Source organism: Photinus pyralis, unplaced genomic scaffold (assembly GCF_008802855.1).
Source record: "Photinus pyralis isolate 1611_PpyrPB1 unplaced genomic scaffold, Ppyr1.3 Ppyr1.4_LG2, whole genome shotgun sequence".
Classification (NCBI taxonomy): Eukaryota; Metazoa; Arthropoda; class Insecta; order Coleoptera; family Lampyridae; genus Photinus; species Photinus pyralis.
Genome location: NW_022170403.1, coordinates 34,530,383 through 34,552,117, shown reverse-complemented (window position 1 = coordinate 34,552,117; position 21,735 = coordinate 34,530,383). Strand labels below are relative to the sequence as shown.

Here is a 21,735-nt window from a genome sequence, read left to right as displayed (position 1 = left end):
AACGTTTCTGAATAATAAGGGGCGTATCATGCTTGTAATACTATCACGGGCGATGTGCGAGAATTTTACATTCGAATTAATAAAACCCCTGCGCACTGTTAAGTAAGTACCGTATCGACAGTATCCGCGACTTTTCCTGAATCTACCAATTGCAGTCGAGTCCGGTACAATCAACACCACTTGTCTTCTTTTCTACTCGGCAAACCTGGTAAATTCATACCCATACAAAACATAAGCATTTCCAATGCTAAAAATTATGTTGTGTTGCATATTTGCTTTTGTCCAATTCATATGCGTCTGGGCTCGTATTTCTCCCAGACGCACGTCCCAAACGCCCTTTGTGAGTACTCTACTCCGACTTTCCGCTCTTGAGGTTAAAGGAATTATAACGGATAAAGAGTCTAGCAGGAGGACTATGCTTGGTAGATATTAATTTCTTTCATTGAGAACTTTCATTAAAGTACCATGAAGGGTTAAAAACAGCCCCCCCCCCTTATTTTGATAAGAGGTAAATAAGGACTATAGTTTCCTTTGTTGAGGCCTTAAATTAGAATACTGTGAAAAATAAAATCAATGTATCCACCCCCCTCCCCACACCAACACACACACAAGAAATTTTTTACATAAAGGTTACCATATTACTCCTTTTATGGGGTACAATGGAAGTCTGATATTCGCTGCATCATGTTATCTCTGGTAATCAAGAACGGTCAGGTTTAGCGATCGAAGAGAGGACATTTCCCGATCCAGTTATTAGAAAACGCCGGGTATCCATCTTGTTGGAACCACATTCCATGACGAAACTGTACTTCACTGCGTTCAAATTACTATCAATACAATAGGAACCTATGATTCGGTCATTCAGGATGCTACTCATCCGAATAAATTTTTGATGTATCCTGTAAATAGTAGCCTTGCTAGTTTCAGAATCATATTCCAGGCATCTTATGGTCTCGGTTAAATTGATGCAATAGCGTCTCGTGTCCTGACATCTCGATCCCTTTTCAAAAGATTTTTTATCTCTTTTCAATGACGTTACACGTTGCCATCCGTGTAGAAGAAATTAATTTTTATTTCAAACTTTTTGTGATAGGTTATGCCACTGCCTTGCAGTTAATAGTGAACATTCATTGCGATGAAAACCATTTGACTGCTAATTTCTTCAAGGTTTAATAAGATACGTAGACGTTCATTTGTTTTATGTTGATGTAGGATATCTTGATTAATGATATTGATCTAATTACAATAATTTTTCTTGAATAAGGGTACTAACATGTTATATCATCGAAAAGAGAAAAATAATCTCTGTCAAATGAGACTAATAAAAAGGTGTACTGGCATTTAAAAAAATTCAATTGTTTTCCGTTACTCATTTGTTTTCTGAAATAAAAACAACTGAATATTGCCTTATTATAGGAAATAAACTCTTAAACAACTTTCATATAGAAAAATTTTGTATACATTCGATATTTACCGAGATATATACTATATTCCATACATAATGGGCACGCTGTATATTGGTTTTTATACATGCACATAGTGATGCCGACGAGACGGAACTATAGTCCAGTCAAATTACGGTTTGGGCTGGATGTTGTCACTTCACTCAACGACACCAAGGGCATCCTATGTAAAAAAATTCGCTGAATCCGAAAATCATAGTCCCCCTGGTCGGAAACGCCCGGAACATGTTGTAAATAAAAAAAACGAAGAAAAAAGGAGAAAATGTCTTGTTTTTTCACATTTGACTTCGAATATCTCGTTAACTATTGATCTGAGGGAAAAATGAATAGAAATGAACTTGTTTAGAATAAAATTTTCTATAAGATACAGTTGACCCGGAACGCTCATTTTCAACTGTTATTGTTATTTATGGAAAAATGTAAAAAAGTAATCTCGAAAATTAACACATATCAATAAGATCTTGCCGAAAGCTACCACGTTCACTTTGTCGGTACCATTTTCTCACTTACCGTCCACTCGCAATTCGCGTTTGAAGTTTTGACTCCACCATCAGTAAGATCTCGTCGGGGGTTACCACATTCCCTTTGTCGATACACAGTTCCGACGTCCCGTTCATTCGTAATTCACATTTTGGTAGATTTCGCTAAAATCCCGGCATAAAATCGTATTCAACTTTTGGGTACTTCACATAGCTCGACCTTCTATTAGTGACACGAGAAAGAGAGACCGCGATTCGCGCTGTAAGAAACTTTTGGGCGCCCAAAGTCGACTACCCCTCGAAGCGCGCCGCGCAAAAGGTGGTTTATTTCGCCCCTAGGAAAAAAAAACAAAATTCCGCCACGCAGGAGTTGTGCGCGTTGACAAGATCTTCCCGACGACACCAATTTGAAAACAATCGGAGAAAAACTGTAGAAGAAGATAGATAAAAACTGAAAAATCTCCAGGTTAGTATAATACGCTCGGGGATGGCGTCCAGATGTCGTCGACTCCAAATCTTGTAGCCCCATCCCTAACGTTCTTAATTACACGGCCCCGATAGTTACATGTACACTCCTTGTCTTTTTACAAGCGTTTTTCTACGGGCGCGCATTTACTGCCAGCCAGCCAGCCAAAGTGAGATTAAAAGCTACTTTTTACAAAAAAAAATTTTTGCAAAAATGCGCTAAAAAACAAGTAGAAAAAGGGATGTTTTGTCTTTCAAACTGGGGGACTACAAGAGCGTTCCGAATTTTTTTATACCTAGTGGAACCGTAAAACAATCTTTTCCAATAATTGTCCCGATCATTTATGCAAATCAACGGACGGTGGAATTTTTTTAGTTAACTAACAAATTGAATAGCTTCCGAGATTTAACTAGAAAAGTAACTATAATCGGCCCTTGGCACTCGGATTAATAAAAATCATTCATTTTGGTGAAATAGAAGCATGAAAAAATTCACGCTGTAAAGAATCGATCGGTGCGACCCGATTTGCAAAATCATTTTTGGTTGTTTCGAAAACTGGCTTCAAAGTCAAAAGCTCATTTCTCGTGAACTATTTCGGGAGTTATTCCATTTCTTACCTAAGAAAATTCTTCGGATTTTGAAAAAAAATTGCACAGTCCGTCGATTTGCAGGAATAATCGAGACAATTATTGGAAAAGATTGTTTTAGGGTTAAAATTTGTATAAAAAAATTGAGAACACTCTTGTACTCCCCCAGTTTGAAAGACAAAGCATCTCTTTTTCTACTTGTTTATTTATCTAATCAGTGAGTATGAAACCTACGGTGATCTGGTTTGTCATATTGTTTTGTTATCAAAAGTTGTTACTAAATACGGATTTTCAAAAAGATCGAACGAATTTTCCTTAGTAATAACAAAGTGATAATTTTAGAGATTACTGTTTTTACATTTTTCCCTAAAAAACAATAACGGTTGAAATTGAGCGTTCCTGACCAACTGTATCTTATAGAAAATTTTATTCTAAACAAGTTCATTTCTATTCATTTTTTCCCTCAGAGCAATAGTTAACGAGATATTCGAGGTCAAATGTGACAAACACGATATTTTCTCATTTTTTCTTCGTTTTTTGTTTATAACAATATGTTCCGGGCGTTTCCGGCCAGGGGGACTATGATTTTCCGATTCAGCGGATTTTTTTACATAGTGTACACTTGGTTTCGTTCAGTGAAATGACAACATCCAGTTTATACTACTTTTAGAGCTAATTTGACTGGACTACTAAGGCTTCAACCTCGTTTCGTCACGAATTTTCGAGATGACACCGAGGTTTAGTCTGGGCTCGTCTCCTCGGTGAGACGAGACTAACCATGAGTCTCGGCGAGAATTCTCCTTTAGTCTCGAAAGTTTTTTTTGTATTTATGTGTATTGTTCAAGTTCAAGTAGCACGAATTCCAATTAGTTACATAAAAAGTTGCCAACGTTACTGATTTATTACTTGATTACCATGGGTCCTATACAATAACTGTAACTTCTTAAATCCAGGAAACCTTCGACAACTTTATTTTATTTTCGGACAATTGACAATTAAACCTGTACCCTCATCTATAGAAATAACAAAGAATTCAATGTGCCTTTTCTAGTTATATTACCAGTTACATTTTATGAAAGCTAATATTTTTAGCTGCAGAGTTGCGAATGGTAAAGAAAATCCTTAAAAAATACGTATAATGGAAGAAATTGCGTTTGGTGATTAGCAGACAAGGTCATCTATTATTATATACTTGTCATACCTTCGTGGTGTCTTTTATATGCTCTATACCACCTAGACGAGACGAGAATGAAACAGGTCGATACGAGACTTTGACTTAGTCTCGTCTCGAGGTAACAGCAACACTACAAGAGTAGAACGTCCCCGCTCCCATTGGCATGAGTTTTACATGGCAACACTAGAGGCATGTGTATGCAAAATTTGAGACATATTGGTCATCGAATGTAGAAGTTATGACATTTTAGTTACTACTTCAAGATTTAAGCTACTTTGCAAAAAAATTCCATGACAGGACAATACACCTAAAAGTAGTTGGAATGTCGCACAAGTGGGTCCTTATTGGTAGAAGGACTACTCCCAGTTTGCAGTGGCTGAAACTAAACTGGACCAAGAAAGAAAGAGAAAAACTTCCCTCCAAGCTCACAAATTCGTTGATCTGGTAAGTGTGCTATATACAGGGTGATTCCTATAGTACCTGCCACCGTTTGGGAGCGTGTAGGTGGTGCGTAGGGGAGTATTTTGATATAGGACACTTGGGGTCGGAAATCTGAAATAAGGGTGCCAGAGCCAAATTTACCTTCTGGAATTTCGCGCCTGTAGGTAGGCAACCCAACCGGCCGGCGGTGCACACGGAGCGATCTCAGGCGGCGATGTGTGGCTGACACTTGATCAGAATTTTGTTTAAACCCACGAAATCCCGTCTGCAACGACGCGTATCAAGTGAATAAACACTATGGCAATAGTATAATAATAGTTGGCTAGATGTAGGAAGTGCATTGAGAACAACGGTGGCCACGTTGAACACTTGTAAACGTTATTGCTTTTGACTGTCGTTTTCCCTCCTTCCCTCCCATGTCGCTTCCTCGCGCTAACTCGCTCTGCATCGCTCCGCGCGAAACGTCGGTCGGTGGGTTGCCTACATACAGGCGTGAAATTCCAGAAGATAAATTTGGTTCTGGCGCCCTTATTTTAGATTTCCGACCCCAAGTGTCCTATATCAAAATACTGCCCTAGGCACCCCCTATACGCTCCCAAACGGTGGCAGGTACTATAGGAATCACCCTGTATACAGGGTGGTGACTTGCGTAATGTATCATAGGGATTTCAATGTAAAATTCATAACATGCGATTATTGGCCCCCCAAATTATTTTAGAGCAAAAATGTATTAAGGTTTTTTGTAGAAAAAATTTTTTTACGCCAATCAACCGTATTAGTTTTCAATTTTTTGCATAATAAAGACGGAAAAATAAAACCCGCATCTTTTTCAATAATCTGCGATGCCATGGAATTTTCTAAAACAAAAAGATATCCTGTTATCAATTAGCAGCAGTTCGAAATAGATTTTATGATCGACTTGGTTACTGTATTGCAGTTAATGGTGACTTTGTCGAACATTTATTGTAAATTGTTATATTAAGAAACCGTTTTTACTAATTTGGTCTTTCTTTATGTTGAATTCGCTGTTCTAAATATAATACCTATTGATAGAATTTGATTTGTTTTATAGCAGACATTCCATGGCATGACGGATATTGGCGTAGTTTTTGTATTATATAATTCCATGGCATCACAGATTATTGAAAAAGATGCGGGTTTTATTTTTCCCATTTTCCGTCTTTATTATGCAAAAAATTGAAAACTAATACGGTTGATTGACGTAAAAAAATTTTTCCTTAATACATTTTTGCTCTAAAATAATTTGGGGAGCCAATAATCGCATGTTATGAATTTTACATTCAAATCCCTATGATGCGTTACGCAAGTCACCACCCTGTATACACTGGAACCCCACCACATGGTTATGGCACCCAAACTCCCAAAGTAGCTGAGACAGTAAACAGAGCCTACAAGTTTAACAAGAAAAAATCAGAGAAAAATTTCCTATCTGCTGGGCGATTGATTGAGCGAATGCATTGGGAAAAGGAAGATGGAGATTTCCCCATGGGTGAAATACACGGAAATTTTATTGTTAGCGAATTGAGGATAATGACTCAAGAATTCCTAAAGAAATACCAACCCCAAATAGACGAAATAGCTGAGACAACAATGAATAAACTGATGAGCAGCAATTCAGACTTATTGACAAAAGGAAATCAAACTTATTACGAACTAAGAGGGCAGAGCGTCATTGAACTGTCATCTTGAAGAAGTTGCATTGAATAGATACATAAATTCAGAGGAGGACAAGGAATATCTCTTGAGAGTTCAAAATCCTGACAATCCTTTTTCTGAAGAACCGACAGAAGAAGTAACATACTCTAAAGTAAAAAAAAATCCTACATAAAAAGGGTACATATTGTTTAAATAATAATACAATAGAACCAAATTAGGAAAAAAATCAGTTATAGCTGTGTGGTACTAGGTGTGGTATCTCTGCTACCCACAGAAAATTTTTTTTTCGCTACGTTGGTAAAGATTGCCGATCTTTGGACTTTAATTTTACTGAGAATGAAATTTTATATGAGATGCTCTGTTTTGGAGTTAGTAGTGCATATTCATTTTCCTGGGCTATAGTAGCTATTTATTTCTTCGAATAAGTGTGTGCTGTGTGTCGATGGTCGCATGTAATGGAGGCACTACTTACGAGCTCAGATGATCCAGGAATGGCACTACAATCCTACACCTATCGAAGTGGTTTACGGGAACGGTACAAACTTAAAGCACGTGAGTGTAAACATTCGTTTTACATACAAGATTTTTTTACATTAAACAGTCGAGAAAACAAGTACCTTTTTTGCAAGTGAAGTAAATAAAACTATTCAAACCACATGGTGCTTAATTAAATATTGAAAAATTCATATCGTCCAATTCCAATTTAGCTTACGAGTTGAAAACCAACTAACCGCATAATTTTTTTACATTCATAATTACAAGGAAGGTATATAAATCTATGTAAATTTTTTGAATGTAAATAATTAGGGAGGTTAATTAAAATACATGTATTTTAATGACCTCGCATTTTACAATTATAAACCGGTTTAAATCTGCAACAGCTTTCATTAAGAGAAAAAAAGGTAATTTTCAAAAGCAGAAGGTTAATTATAGTCGAAAAATACCGTAAAAGGGACAACAGTAATCCGGAACGTTAATTAAGAATCCTCATGATACTCAAAAAGGTCTTGCTAAGTAATTAAATATTAGGTACTCTTCAATTAATTTAATCCAGTAATAAATTTTGTACCTACATCCATTTTTTCTACCGAAACAGCTTTTTTTCATAGAATCCTTCGTTGTGCGAAAACCCTCATATAACAACTGGTAATGTAAGTACTCTACTTGCTTTATTGCTCACAATGATAGAAACTCCGACTACATGAAGAGGGCACATTTATAACTTTGTGTCAGTTCAACGTTATACAAACCTTTAACACGCACTTTGAAAGTAAAGTTCGTGCAAATGGGTTTTTAAATACATGCAGGAGCGGTGAAACCGGAACCATATTAATTTTACATTACATTCTAATATCAACATTTTATTTCCGACGGTTCATTTAAAACGTAAAAGTGTTAAAATTTTTGTAAACGTTTACGAAGTTCATTGATTGGAAAGTTTCAGCAGATATAAAGTTTCTCCTATTTTATGGAGTATTTACTACAATTTTATGGACGATTAAACTTTGGTTAGTTTTTATATCCTGTAGGATTCTGTAACTACCTAATCAAGTCATCATCGCTCAACGTTGTTTAGTTACGTTCAATAAACGTAAGTTTATGATGGTTACGCAGAATCACAAACCGTATTCCCAGCAAACGAACTGTCTTCGTTTAATTTGTAATTTATTGCGTAATTGAATTCGTATAATAAAAGTGAAAAGCACGCATTAATTAGTTACTTTGCAATAAGGTAAGTAGCGCGCTATAAATCTACCCTATAAAACTCAAAAATTGTAGATGTATTCCCGTCGGGGTTGTTACGCTGTTTACTCTCATTAAGTTCGTCATCACCTAAAAAGAGGATTACGCATCGAAACAGGTGCGCTAATTATTACTTTGGAAGTTCCTTGGGAATTTCCTGAAGTTCACAATTTAAAACTAGAAACTGATTTTAAAAGGTAAGCCGAAAGTAGTAGAAAGCCGGAAAGAACCGTTCCCCTTTTCGATGACCTCCCTTTCCAGATTTGCAATTTCTAGAATTCTTTTCTCGTTGATTGCTGCTGTTTACGCCACTCTTGAAGGCATATTGGTTGGAACGAAATGGCACGCGAGGTTCGATTTTTATTTTCTAGGTTAGGTACATATTTAGCAAATTGATTGAAAACTTTTATTTATTGTTCTATGAACATTTTAAAATTACTTCTCAAAATCAGTTATTGTCGGTATTCGGTTTTCATTTCATAAAATAGCCAATCCATCCATGGAGGTCCTAGGTCGTTCCTGATCACTTTCAATTTAAAAAAGCTCATCTCGATATTACTGAAACATATAACGCATTCTGGAAGTTAACATTAGATTTTGATCCAAATCTGAACAATAGTATAATTGTTTTAATAAGTTTCATTTATCCTTTTATGATTAAGTTATAACTTATAAGTTATTAAACTACCGGAAACAGTACTTCAGGTCGATGACCTGTAGGTCACATTCAGGATTCTTCCGCAGTTTATCAATAAGACGTTCTGTCGTCCACCTCATACCAGTGCCAGTTTATCGGTTTTATCAAAATCGAACTAACCAAAAATCTGAGTGGAGAGATTGCATTGTTCAGCACCGTCTTCCATACGCACCTGTATTGCTGGAAACGGTAATAAAGACAAACAAGGCTGCTTGGATCCCTATAGAAACAAGTGCGTTGCTTTTGCACATTCAATAATATCAACAGTGAGGCCTCGCTCCTTCATCTCTTCATTACTGCATAGGATTGGTGTATACTTGTATCACAAGTTCGGGTGAAAACATCTGGTTGAGTTTATTGTAAACATTTGGATTCTCAGCTAGTTACAGGAGACTATGGACTTTTGGAAACCTCGGCCATCATGCGACCAGACCAATTCATGTTTTTTTGAAGTGAAACAAACAATTAATGTTCTACAGGGCCAACAATGCGCAAGTGAGGATTATTTAAAAAGAAGGGGAACCGTTTCAACAAACATTAAACTGCGCGTGACCTCTACCGGTAGAATAAGAAACTACGAAACGAAATCGACGATTTCACCACATTTCTACTCGATTCATAACAATGATAACACAAAACTACGGTTAAGCGATTCTAGCTCGTATCGCTTACGTTAAAGAATGTTTATTGAAGTGAATTTCGCTTGCATGGCATGGCATCAAGTAGGCGTAAAGAACATTGCTGTAAACAAAAACTGGATGCAAGCGAAATTCAGTTCAATTAATATTATTTGACGTAAGCAATACGAGCTAGAATCGATTAACCGTTTCGGAACCGTGCTTTGTTCATTATTATTCTGCACGTCAACAATAGCGTGTTGCAGTTAGTTTGAGAGAATTATTTATATTAAATCGACGACGTGAAGTAAAAAAAGTTAACGCTGCATTTAGTGGGGTTAATTACATATCGGAACAGTAATAACAAATGGATTATAGTGGATTTTGTTTTGGTTACAATAATGCTGTCGCAATTGTGTCCAGCAAGATAAATTCATCATCACCTTGGTTTCCAGGTTAATTTCCACCAATCCGGTGTATTTGGTCAAAACATGGCGGATGTCCCAACTACCAATGGAAAATAACACCACCATATGACCACACTGTCTCTATAGACTAGGTACGTTCGGCAGTTTATAATAAATTCATCTTGGAAACTAAAATTATAGTTTAGAAATTTAAAAAAAATGTGAAACTACGTGTCTTGTGTCGGCCACCGTTTTTGCTCAATGTTAACCATAATTGGATGATCGATTTATGGGAACATTCACAACAAAATTGTGGAAGTTGTCCAAACCGTACGCATCAATTGCATCGAAAAAATTATGCATGCTTAGTGAGTAAAATGCGTAGGTGTTTCAGAAATTACTAATGGATTTTATCTCTTGTATTGTTTATGTTTCATTTTTACCCGAAAGATGTGAGAATGACAGTAACAGAATGAATACACATTTTTTATTATTGGGCCGAAAACCACGCCTGTGGATGATAACTGCAAATGCCACACAAACGCAAGGCTTATAACGAGGGGTACTTCTATTTAAACTTCAAAGCTGTAAGTACAAAAATTTGGAAATACTGTTTTTTATTAACCCTTGTGTAAACCGCCTGTTTTAGAAACAGCCGACAAAAAAGTAAATTGTTCACTGTAAGCGATTACATAAAACAACATGATAGCATCATAATTAAACACAAAATTAATTAAATTTGGCGTTTTCCATAATCCTGTTCTGAGGATATATTGAGCGTGTATAAACGCTTTTCGAATTTCATTTTTTTTTTAATAATGTCTCGGTCACAAAAGCTAAAAATAATAATATTACGATCTGTTACCGTATTTACAGGCTAACGTATTAAAAGGAAAGTGTCATGTTATTACGTTTAATCAATTACAGGGCGTACACGCGATAATTAGATAGCGAGTTGAAATGTAGGTGGTATTAGTAGAAGCAGCTTACAGAGGAATACGAAGATGCGGGCGATATTCGAATATTCGGAGAATAAAGCATTTCACACGATTTTATGATATCGAACGTGGCTAAACTGTTCAACGAGAAATTACAGATTCTGGAACAGTTTTTCGGCAATCGAAAGAAAACTCATTTTCAAAATAACGAAGTTCATTATTTTCGTAGAAAAAGATGTACTTATAATTGTCATACTCACTGATTATTCTTTATTTTAAAGTGCGAGACTTATTCTTTTTGATTATCGAGTTCTATATAAAACATAAAAAAATGACGCAATTTGTGTGGAATAATCAACCCTATTATTATTAATCACACATTTTGGTAAGTTTTTAATGTTAATATGGAAATGGGCATATTTATGCAAATTAATTACAACGTTGTAACAGTTGGTAATATTATCCCCAGAGGAAGTTGATTGATTTGCTCGATCTGTACAAGTGTAACATTCGGCAATAAAAAGCACAATACTATGTTGCATCAGGAATGACAAGAATGTGTATTCTTCGAGTCTAACCTATTGTTTAATGGTGTCATCTGTTCTGAAATGGATTTGAACTTATCCGAAAAGTCGATTAGATTGGGTATGCGGTGCATTTTAATTAAGATGAGATTTTCTGAATAAACGTGAAGTACCGTTTTCGTTGGCTGGTTTCAAAAACAAATTTTAAATTCATAAATAGTGCAGATTCACTGTATCGAACGATGTCCGGCTTTAGAGTAAATCCCCTTGTCCGATAAAATTGCGGTATTAAGCCGATTTTTAAATGTCGGTGTGGAATAGCGACCAATATTAAATATTGACAAATAAACGTGCAACTTGCGTGCGCAAAAATAGCTACGTATTTGATTTGTCAGTGGGACGTTATTAATTAAATAATGTTATGAAAGTATAGTAGAAGCGAACGCATTCCCCGAGACATTACTTACATTCGCCCTACTTTAGGAAGGAAATGACAATGTCTTTGAAAAGCAGAAGACTGCGTAGGGGTGACACAATTCACTGGGTATATTAATTTTGACGTTTTATAGCACGTTCAAATAGTTGGATCGCTGCCAATGACGTGAAACTTGTACGAAAAAACTTGAAGCGTGCCATTGTGGGGTTTAAATGTAATAAAGTAATAGATAAATCATACATAAACGTATGCTAGTTTGAAGCACTACTTATACGCCTTAATTAGTTTAAAGAATTCGTGTATTATAAAATAAGTGTTGAGTACATAGTTTTTAGGTATTTTGTAAATATAGCTTACACAAGTCCCTTTTTATTGTATTTGAAGTAAAGCAGTTATACAAATTACATACACTATAGAATAGTATATTGAAAGACAAGTGTTACAATGCGACCTATTGTAATACGACTATCTTGTGGCACGAGTGGCGACGCGAAGCGTAGCCACGAGTGTCCGCAAGGTAGGAGTATTACAATAAAGCATTGTAACACGCGTTTTTCATACTATTTTTTCTATTTCGGTGCTTTAATTTAATTAAAAAAATCATTATCAGAAACTATAGGGAACATTAGAACTAACATGTTTTATGTTGGGAACACTTTTTATGCCGTTAAGTTTTAGGTTGGCAGCGTAGTAAGACTGACATTTTGAAGTTCAAATATGGAAGTACCTAACGAAGTACCTACTTGTACTAACTAGTAACTGCCAACTTAAGATAAGAGTTACCAAAAAAAAACGACTATAATCACGGTCTTTGTACAACTGTTTTTGGCTGAAAACAGTTGTACAAAATCATCATTGTGACACCGAAATAGAAAAAGGTTTTTTGTTGTCAATTTTAGTTTGAAGATTTTTGCATGATGCCAGTTAGTTTTTTGATTATTTTTATGGACTCATGTTGAAAGGTTTGAAACTAAGTTTATAATTATATTAAAACTGTGTGCAAAAGTGTGCTCTGACCCCGAGACTTCGTGGTGCAATTAGTGATGAAGCGCCTAATCATTTGCTGACAATTCAATCCTCTTCCCGACCATGGCACAGATCAAAAGGAAGTATCGTTATCTATTATCAACTTAATATCTCGTAATGAAATATGCAAAAATTAAATTTACCAGATCGCATGTTGTCATTAATAATTTGCAGAATCTTAACCGTGACTCCTTCTCCACCTAAATACAGAAAACAGCAGGTTATATAGTCAATACATACCTCTCTTCAAAAGTTGGTCCAATCGACAACGTAGTTATAGAGATGGCAAGCTGCTCCGTAAGGATGGACTGTCTGCGGTGTGGAGAGATCAGTCAGTAAGCAACGAAGCGGCAAACAATAGAAATATCCATCGCAGCTATATCGAAGAAGGTGTCGGACATAGCTGAAATGGAAAAAAGAACGCCGCTTCGTAATTGTCTTCTTCGGGACTTTGCACGTCGTGCGACATCTAAATCAGTGACTGTTTCCATGCTTCTTGAAGGTGGAGCTATGAACAGGTTCTCGGAGCAGCATGCGGTGGTCCTGTAAGAAAGAAATAGTCCGTTCTTTGTTGTAGATGAGACCTATAAACACAAAAAGATAATTAACGTAGCTTTAAAAAAGCAAGTAGTAGAGAATGCGTCGATGTGTTCCATTACGATTGAACGTTAAGCAGCAAGTGGCGCCGAAAATGGCGTGAAAGGAGTACCAGAAACCATGCGATGGAAAAATACAACCACGCCGGACTGCATTTTCCAACTACTATCAATGCAATATCAACTGTCGTATTTATCGAGATATATGCTTCTATTAAAAGCAAACGACACCTTATTAACGAGCAAAAAGCGATTTTGGATTTTCTGTCAGTGCGTCCGTCCGTCCGTCTATGGACACGATAACTCGCTAACGGTTTCGAATTTTCCAATTCTGTTTTTAGCAATGGGTATGGTAAAGGGACTAAATGATTAAATTTTGGTCAATATTCGTCAACCGGAAGTGGCTTTGTCGCTCGTTGTCGATATTGGTGCAGTTTATTTATTAAGAAATCCGGCCATTCAATATACAGAAATTCCTTGACGATAACAGGCGCATATACATCACAGCTTCCCGCTAATAAACGGAACTGCCTTGAGTTATATTTGAATGTACACTTGAACTTTTTTAAATCGCGTTTCTTCCGAATTGTTTAGAGAAACACAGAAACTATGACTTTTTTGGCCGCAATTACGCCGCTAATTTTGTTCTGCTAGGCTACGTAGTTATTACTTTGGCTATCAGACGACGAATACTCGCTTGTATCATTCTTAATGATTTCATCTCAAAATGGTTAGCGCTTTCTTTTCAACCAATCCTGAACTAATTGTAGCTCATGAATTTTCCTACAGTGGAATGCTGATGCAAGGATTCCACGGTCTGACACCCACTTAGCAAACACCACAACAATACGCCGGCATTGGCATAGCGTCATTAGTAATACGAAATCTTATACGGCCGATCGTCCAATTCCCAACCAAAAATATCTTTCCAACCATGATAGGACTTTTGAATGTCGCGCCGGCCGTCGGTCAATAGATGATGTATAACCAACATTAAACACCTTCATATTTTTCGCGGCAAATATAAAAATGACCAGAGTCGTTTGGACCAAGGTTGAGACATCAATACTTACCTAGTATGAGAACGCCCTCAACGAATTGCTATTTAAATAATTTCATTGCACCAACGGCGTTTCAATCCCGTGGTAATTGAAATTATGATTTCATTATTTGATAAGTATAGGAACAGCGGCTGATGGTCACAAAATAATGGAAAATGTATTGACCTTGACCTAAGCTGTCAATCAATTTTACAATTAATTTTCCTTTTATTTTTGATGAAAGTAAAATTAATTAAAAAGTAAACGGTTAGCTAAATTTATACAATTAATTCAATCGTACATTTTCCATCCTTTCGTGGGCCTCCGCTTGTAGGTGTATTATGTAATAATAATTTTCTATAATCTCTGGCGGAGTGCAATCCATGTCGCTATCAGTTTCAGTCATTTCTATTGTATACAAAATTAATATTGTTATATTTTGTATTGAAATAAAAAACTTACCATACAGTTTTTTAATTAAAATTAATTGCAATTAACTTTTTCAAATTTTGAATTCAAAATGACAGACAGATAATAGTGCAATGGGTCTGAAGTAGATGGCGTTACGCGCGACGGCGGGTTGTATACGTATTAAAATTACGTTCACCGAATATGTAAATTACGTTACACATGGTTTAAATAAAAATAGCGAGCGTAAATCATTTTCAATACTTGTACATACGTATAGGTAACATCATTATTTGCATTGAATATGCAAAAATATTTGATTTTTATGTATAGAAATATCTTACAACCTGCAATGTCAAACGATGTCAATGTGACATATCTCCGTGATTGTAATTTTTTAATTGACCAACTTTCAAGGTCAATTTCTTTTTGGTACTAGGACCAAAAGTATCCCACTTTTTGTACAGTTGCCATGGTGAAAGCGATTAATCCGCAAAACGTCAATTTTACGTACCGAACACTGTCACAAAATAGCGTCTTATTCAGGTGGTTGGAGAAAAGTTTTTTTGTGTATTTTGCTCTATTAAAATGACTTCCATGTTGCAAAACATTCGGTCAGTATAACTTCTAATTTTTTGTTTTTTTTTAAATTATTTTATTTTTTTTTGTATTTATTCATTACACGATTAATTAATAACGTACTGTGCTGAATTTTGTCAGTGCAAAATATAATTTGGTTCGCGATTTGTAAATAAATTTTAATTGCAACGAATACAACTTTTTTTATTGACATTTTTTACATAATTGTTTTTTATTTCATATGACTTGATTATTAATAATTTAAAATGTATATAAACACAAAATTTGCAACATTTCGCCCCCCTTAAAAGACAATACTTTCAACTAAGTACTCATGGGTAATGGACACAATTTGGAAAAAGAACGAGTTAGGATTCCAGTGGCAGTTTTACATCTGCAACTCTAACAACATTGTCTCGTCCGGGATGTAATTGACATATCGGTAATTTGTCTTCTTTAATAATTACTATCATATCCATTAATAATTCGCCCTTTGAATTGGTCCATTTATGACGTTCTTGCAATTCGCATAAATATTCTTTCGTCCAGCGCTTCCAAAACAGTTGCAACATTAACTGGATTGATTGATAGTTTTTAGTCTATTAAGCGGAGTACTCGTCAGATCCACTTGAGGCACCATATTCATCTTTCTACCCATCAGAAAATGAGATGGTGTAAGAGGTTCCAAGTCATTAGGATCATTTGGTAAATAACACAAAGGTCTCGAATTCAATATACCTTCAATCTGAATTAAAGCAGTACTCAATTCCTCAAACGTAAACCTTGTGTCAGCAAAAGATCGTTTTAAATGATTTTTGATAGATCGTATACTTCGTTCCCATATTCCCCCAAAATGCGGTGAATACGGTGGTATAAAATGCCATGTAATACCACATTTTGATAAATCATTTTGAATTTCATGTGATTCACTAATCAATAACTTTGTCAAAGCCGACAATTCTTTATTCGCGCCTACAAAGTTTTTGCCATTGTCAGAATAAATATCTGATGGACAGCCACGGACTCTTCTGCAAATCTCAGCTGCGCTGCTTCCGCAACGATAACTGTTCACAAGACTGAGCCTCCAATTAATAAATGCTGCTTCAGCAACGATAACTTCCTTTGTTTAAATTGGGACTCCAATTCCTTGTCACGTTGATCGACGCCTTTTCCTTATTCTCCAAATCGCAAATCCGCAAATTTTTGTATTTATTCATTACACGATTAATTAATAACGTACTGTACTTAATCTTGTCAGTGCAAAATATAATTTGGTTCGCGATTTGTGAATAAATTTTAATTGCAACGAATACAACTTTTTTTTATTGACATTTTTTTACATAATTGTTTTTTATTTCATATGACTTGATTATTAATAATTTTAAATGTATATAAACACAAAATTTGCAACACCTACACTTGGTATTGAAAGTTGTGAGCAACTCTTCGTAAGTATTCCATAATTGACCGATTTTCATAGTCGGCAACTATATTTTTTATGCGCTGTGCCGACCTTCCTTTGTGGGAGTATGTTGCCTGCTATTAGTCGCTCAATTTTCACACAATTTAGACTGTCCTCTTTTTTCAATGCGTTTATAAATCGCCAAATACATCGATGAATGGCGTTAAGTGTAGAGGCAAAACTATTGTACCATCCTTCGGCGGCATTGTTTGTTTTCTACCGGCTTTAAATAGACATTCCACAAACTTATGGGAAAGAGCGGTTGTCTTCGTCGTCTCCTGTTTAGACGACCTATCTAAGTATTCTCGAAATAATTCATTACCGGTAATAAGATTCTCATTGTCGGTGTAAAACTCACTGTCAATTAATTCCTCGTAAGAAGCAATACCGTGGTCCTCGGGTACGAAAGCTAGAGCCGCTAATTGTCTTAGTTGTAAGGCAAAATCAGGATCGTTATTATACCTTCTTTGCAGTCCTGCGTCTTGGATACGTTTCCATATACATTGTGTGAAATGGAAAAACAACCACATAATGTAGCTTCTGGAAATTGACCTCGGACGGGATTAATGGCCGCTCTTTCAAAATCGACCATAACAGTAGTCAGTTCTAATCCTGGTTTCAACCTTTCAAGATTTTCAAATATCGCGTATACGTGCCTTCAGTTTTGTTTAGGAGCAATGCACATACCGTTGGGATTACATTATTATACTGTACACCATGGATGTGGTATATACTTGCTGGAAAAGCGGCGAAGCTACTTTAAAAGTGCCATCCATATACCAATGTCTGCTATGTTCCATATACGATAAATTTCGTTTCGTGGAAAATAGCAGAATGTGCTCTTCACCCTCTGCTGTTTTGTAGGTATTCATCCGGGATAACTAGCTCAATCAAACTTCTGGAGTTCAAAATACCATATTCCTATCCAATTCAATTAAACACATAATTATGTATAGGTCATTAGTGAAGAATGCCCTTGCATTAGGTGTTAACTACCGCTACACCAAACTTTTTTATTATTTATCCATCAAATCTGCGTCCAAATGACGTTGCGACCAAATATCGCGGCGTCCAAATGTCGCCGCGCCCAAATGACCGCGTCCTTTTGTCGCGCGTCCAACTTTCCGCGTCCATTTGTCCTGATACGTTATCATGGGGATCTCGGAAACCATAGAAGATACACGGAAAAGTTGCGCAATTAAACAGTTATCATACTGTAAAGAAAACCAGAAAATTCCAATTACTACCGAAGATATGCCAGACAAACCGAAATTTGACGAATTTGTTCTTATTTGTTTCTCATGTTATTGAGTTCCTTGCCCGTGCGTACTGCCCCGTCCGTCCGCCGGAGAAAATCGCAATCATGCTCGGTCGCGATCCGATTCGAGGACACCGCCAGGCGGGGAGTTTGACTGAGGCGGTACATCTGTCAAAGAATAACACAGGTGTCCCAAGGCCAGCTCAGCGAGGACAGAAACCTCGCGTAGAGCAAAAGGGCAAATGCTGGCTTGATCCCGATGCTCAGTAAGCATAGGGACCGCGAAAGCGGGGCCTATCGATCCTTTTGGCTTTTAGGAGTTTTAAGCAAGAGGTGTCAGAAAAGGATAACTGGCTTGTGGCGGCCAAGCGTTCACAGCGACGTCGCTTTTTGATCCTTCGATGTCGGCTATTCCTATCATTGCGTTGAGAGATTTTCAATAAAACATTTCGGAGGAGTCTTCATCAACTTTATTTTTGTATATGTACCGTAAAAAAAGTACATACTTTATTGAGTAACATTTTTTATTACGAATGCAACGATGGATGGCACACAAAAACACAAAAGTTGGCAATTCTGTTGGTTTCAACAGGATGCTGCACCCGCGCACAACATCCTAAAGGTCTCTACCCACTACAACGTATTATACTTACCATGACCGTAATAGGAACGTGCCAGGCAAAAAAATATTGTTTGCATGGAATAGTATGAGTAGACCGTTTAGTCACCGAGTAATATAAATTTACCTATCATTACAAGGTGCATTTCATACCCCTGCAATAAATTATGAATCTAACCAGGGACACTATTTCTTTGTAGAGTGCTTTCATGCACGAATGGTTTGCAGGTATGAATTTTTGCAGTATATGGAGCTCAGTTGGGAAATTGAGATGATGACACGTTGTCAGCTGTAAAATGTTCTCCAGTTGTTCCTGAAAACGTCAAAATACGCCATTGGAACTAGTTTCCGAAATTTCTATCAGTAAGATTTTTTGTGGATGATAAAATAATACAGCCAAGGATAAACATAATCTTTTCGAGGATATATTTTATGTCTGTGTGCCATTGACTAAGAAATTCTTTGCACCACGAAACGACGGACAATCTTTTCGACATTTTTTTTTAATTAATGCCAAAAAAATGTTTGCAATGATCAGTACTTTATTTACAACGCTAAAAACTATGTCTGCCTAATTAAAGGAACATCCTGAAGGCAATTAGCCTTGTATTTTGGGGGACATTATAATAAACTCTTTTTTGTACCTCCGTCCTTCAAAGTTGTGTTTTTCGTAGTTACATTCGGCCGGAAAGTTATCATTTTCCGGCCTCGGCCGGCAAAAATTACACTAAAAAATGGTTGGTAGAACTGAGAAGTGAGAGACGATTGACAGACGATTTTTGGCAACTGTCACTTCCGCATCAAACTGGGTACCTACTCTTGTTTGGATTGCAATTGTATTTATTACCTAAAAAACAAACACCTTGGATGCTAAATAATGATACCTACACCACAGATTAACTAATCTGCACCTACACCAGAATGATGAAAAAATTCCCAAACTGAAACCAGTATTACTACAGTAAGTGCAGGCTCCACACCGAACATTACGTTTTCACTTTACAGATTTTATTGCTATACACATTCGTTGCTACCTGATTGTTAATTTATCCTGTGGAGATAACTAAGAGTATAGAAATGGACTGAGATGTTCTTAGTCGTTACCACTGTAAATTGGTCCAGCTTAGCCCACAAACACAAATTTGATGCGGCATTGTTTAAAAACCGGTGTGGAATGATAGTGAAGTACCTGCTGACGTTTACCGATATTGTGGATGGGAATTTTCAGTCACTGCATACGGCGTACCTACATTCTTCAAGAAGTTGACATCATAACGTAGTTTATGAATTGACCAGAGCGATTGAAATTAAAGGCAGCAAGTACAGTGCATAAGGGCTTAGTTTTATAATTATTATTCACTTGTAATAACTAGACTTTGACCTTAAGAAGTCATATTACCTTTTCTGTAACATATGATCTTTGGTTTAAGGTTATCCTATATTCTATTTTTAGGTTATAATGAAAGTGTGTAACTACTAACTAGACTATTTTCTAAGTGTGTACGTAATAGCGACAATCAAAATAAATTATTAGTTCACGTAAATGAAAATACTAGCAATACTGGAAAATAAATTTAAGGTAATCTAAGTGTAGTGTGTCTTAATTAATAGAAAATATGAACTCTACCTACTAAAAACTAATTGTGCTCATTATGTATTGTATAAAAATCTTATTCTAAGCTTACCTAAATATCTACTTACTAATATTAAAAGTAATTGTGCAATTCTGACAATTGCGTATACCTATTAATGGTAGGTAAATTTGCATTTACAGAAGATAACTGCACATTTTGAATATGCGTATTAGAAGCACAGCGACGAGAACTGGTAATGGGGGTTACAATCAAAGTCGAATCTACCCCTTCGTCTTCATTATCAGTGGAAACAGGGTCCATCCTTGTAGACTGCGTGGCTGAACTGGTTTGTCCTACCAACTGATTTGCAATCGCAACCCTTGCTTTTAGGGAATCCTCGATGTAGCCCTCTGCGCCCGCTGTGCTTTTCCAGCCACCATGCTGCTTGATTGTAGTGATATTAGCCCCTCGGCCTGCTAATAAAGTAGCACTACTACGCCTGAAGCAGTGTCCAGTATACGAGCCAAGATTCTCTAATTTAAGAAAAGTTGCAATTTTGGATGGAATGCTCCCGAAAGTATGGATGCCAACAGGTTGTTTGGTACACTTATTTTTTGCATAGTATAAAAAAAATCTATCGATTTTAGTTCCTGGTGGACGTAAAGATTGGATGGATGACAATTAGATCCCCACGATCTTTAACATCTTGAATCGTCATTTTGGCCAATTATCAACGCTACCTAAAAACGAAAATGGGTTGAAAACAAAAAAGGGAAGAGAACTAAGGACTAGTTTACTTTAATTAGGAGATAGTCTTCATCTCGAGCTTCGGTAATAAACCGCTCGATTTCTTCTATTTCCAACACTTTTGATTTTTTAGGTACAAAACCACAATTCGTCTTTTTGAGGAAAGCAGCTTCGTGTAGGTTTGGATATTGACATTATGCCGAGCATTATGCTTAATATTTAAGGTAGATTTTAGCATTGAAAAGTTGGACCATAATGTAGAAGCTTTGAAGCGTCTTCGATTTATGTTCAAAATAGGCCAATAAAACATATTCGTTGTAGTTATTTTGTATGGAATTCTCATTGCACCACTTCATAAAATTGTCATACTCCATCCAGTATCGGAAAGCGGACTTACTTGGAAGTAAGTCGTTTATGACTTTTTCAGCCGCTTCCTTGATATGAGTGGGTACCTCCATCTTTTGCAAATTTATATATATGTAATTATTAATGTATTTATGTAATTATAAATATATATATATAATATAAACTTAAAAAACTCGGACTTCAAACAATTTAAAATTTGAAATGTTCATGTACCAACTGTCAACTGATTAGTGGTAATACCAACCTAGAAAATTAAATGCACTAAAAAATACGAATTTTTAAATTTGAATATTTAAGCATGATTTGCGTTTTTTTTTCGAATTTCGGTACATAGTGTGTATCACTCATCCATAAAACTGTTTTGCGAGTATTCGTAATTGCAGGCCTCAGCTCCGCTTTGGCCTGCAACCT

The 21,735-nt window shown here is 36.2% G+C and overlaps 1 long non-coding RNA gene across 5 annotated transcripts; it reads left to right on the top strand.

Annotated features, from left to right (window-relative positions):
• The first annotated feature begins 7,853 nt into the window (after positions 1-7,853).
• On the top strand, positions 7,854-21,497 carry LOC116164300. Of its 5 annotated transcripts, none has more exons than XR_004143862.1 (9): positions 7,854-8,019; positions 8,067-8,227; positions 9,800-10,119; positions 10,202-10,338; positions 19,312-19,587; positions 19,643-20,216; positions 20,412-20,804; positions 20,859-21,042; positions 21,092-21,497. It is a non-coding gene; the product is annotated as an uncharacterized LOC116164300 (long non-coding RNA). The 5 variants fall into 5 exon arrangements; XR_004143861.1 differs by having other exon boundaries at positions 19,312-19,598; XR_004143864.1 differs by having other exon boundaries at positions 19,312-20,216; positions 20,412-20,557; positions 20,602-20,804.
• Positions 21,498-21,735: the final 238 nt, after the last annotated feature.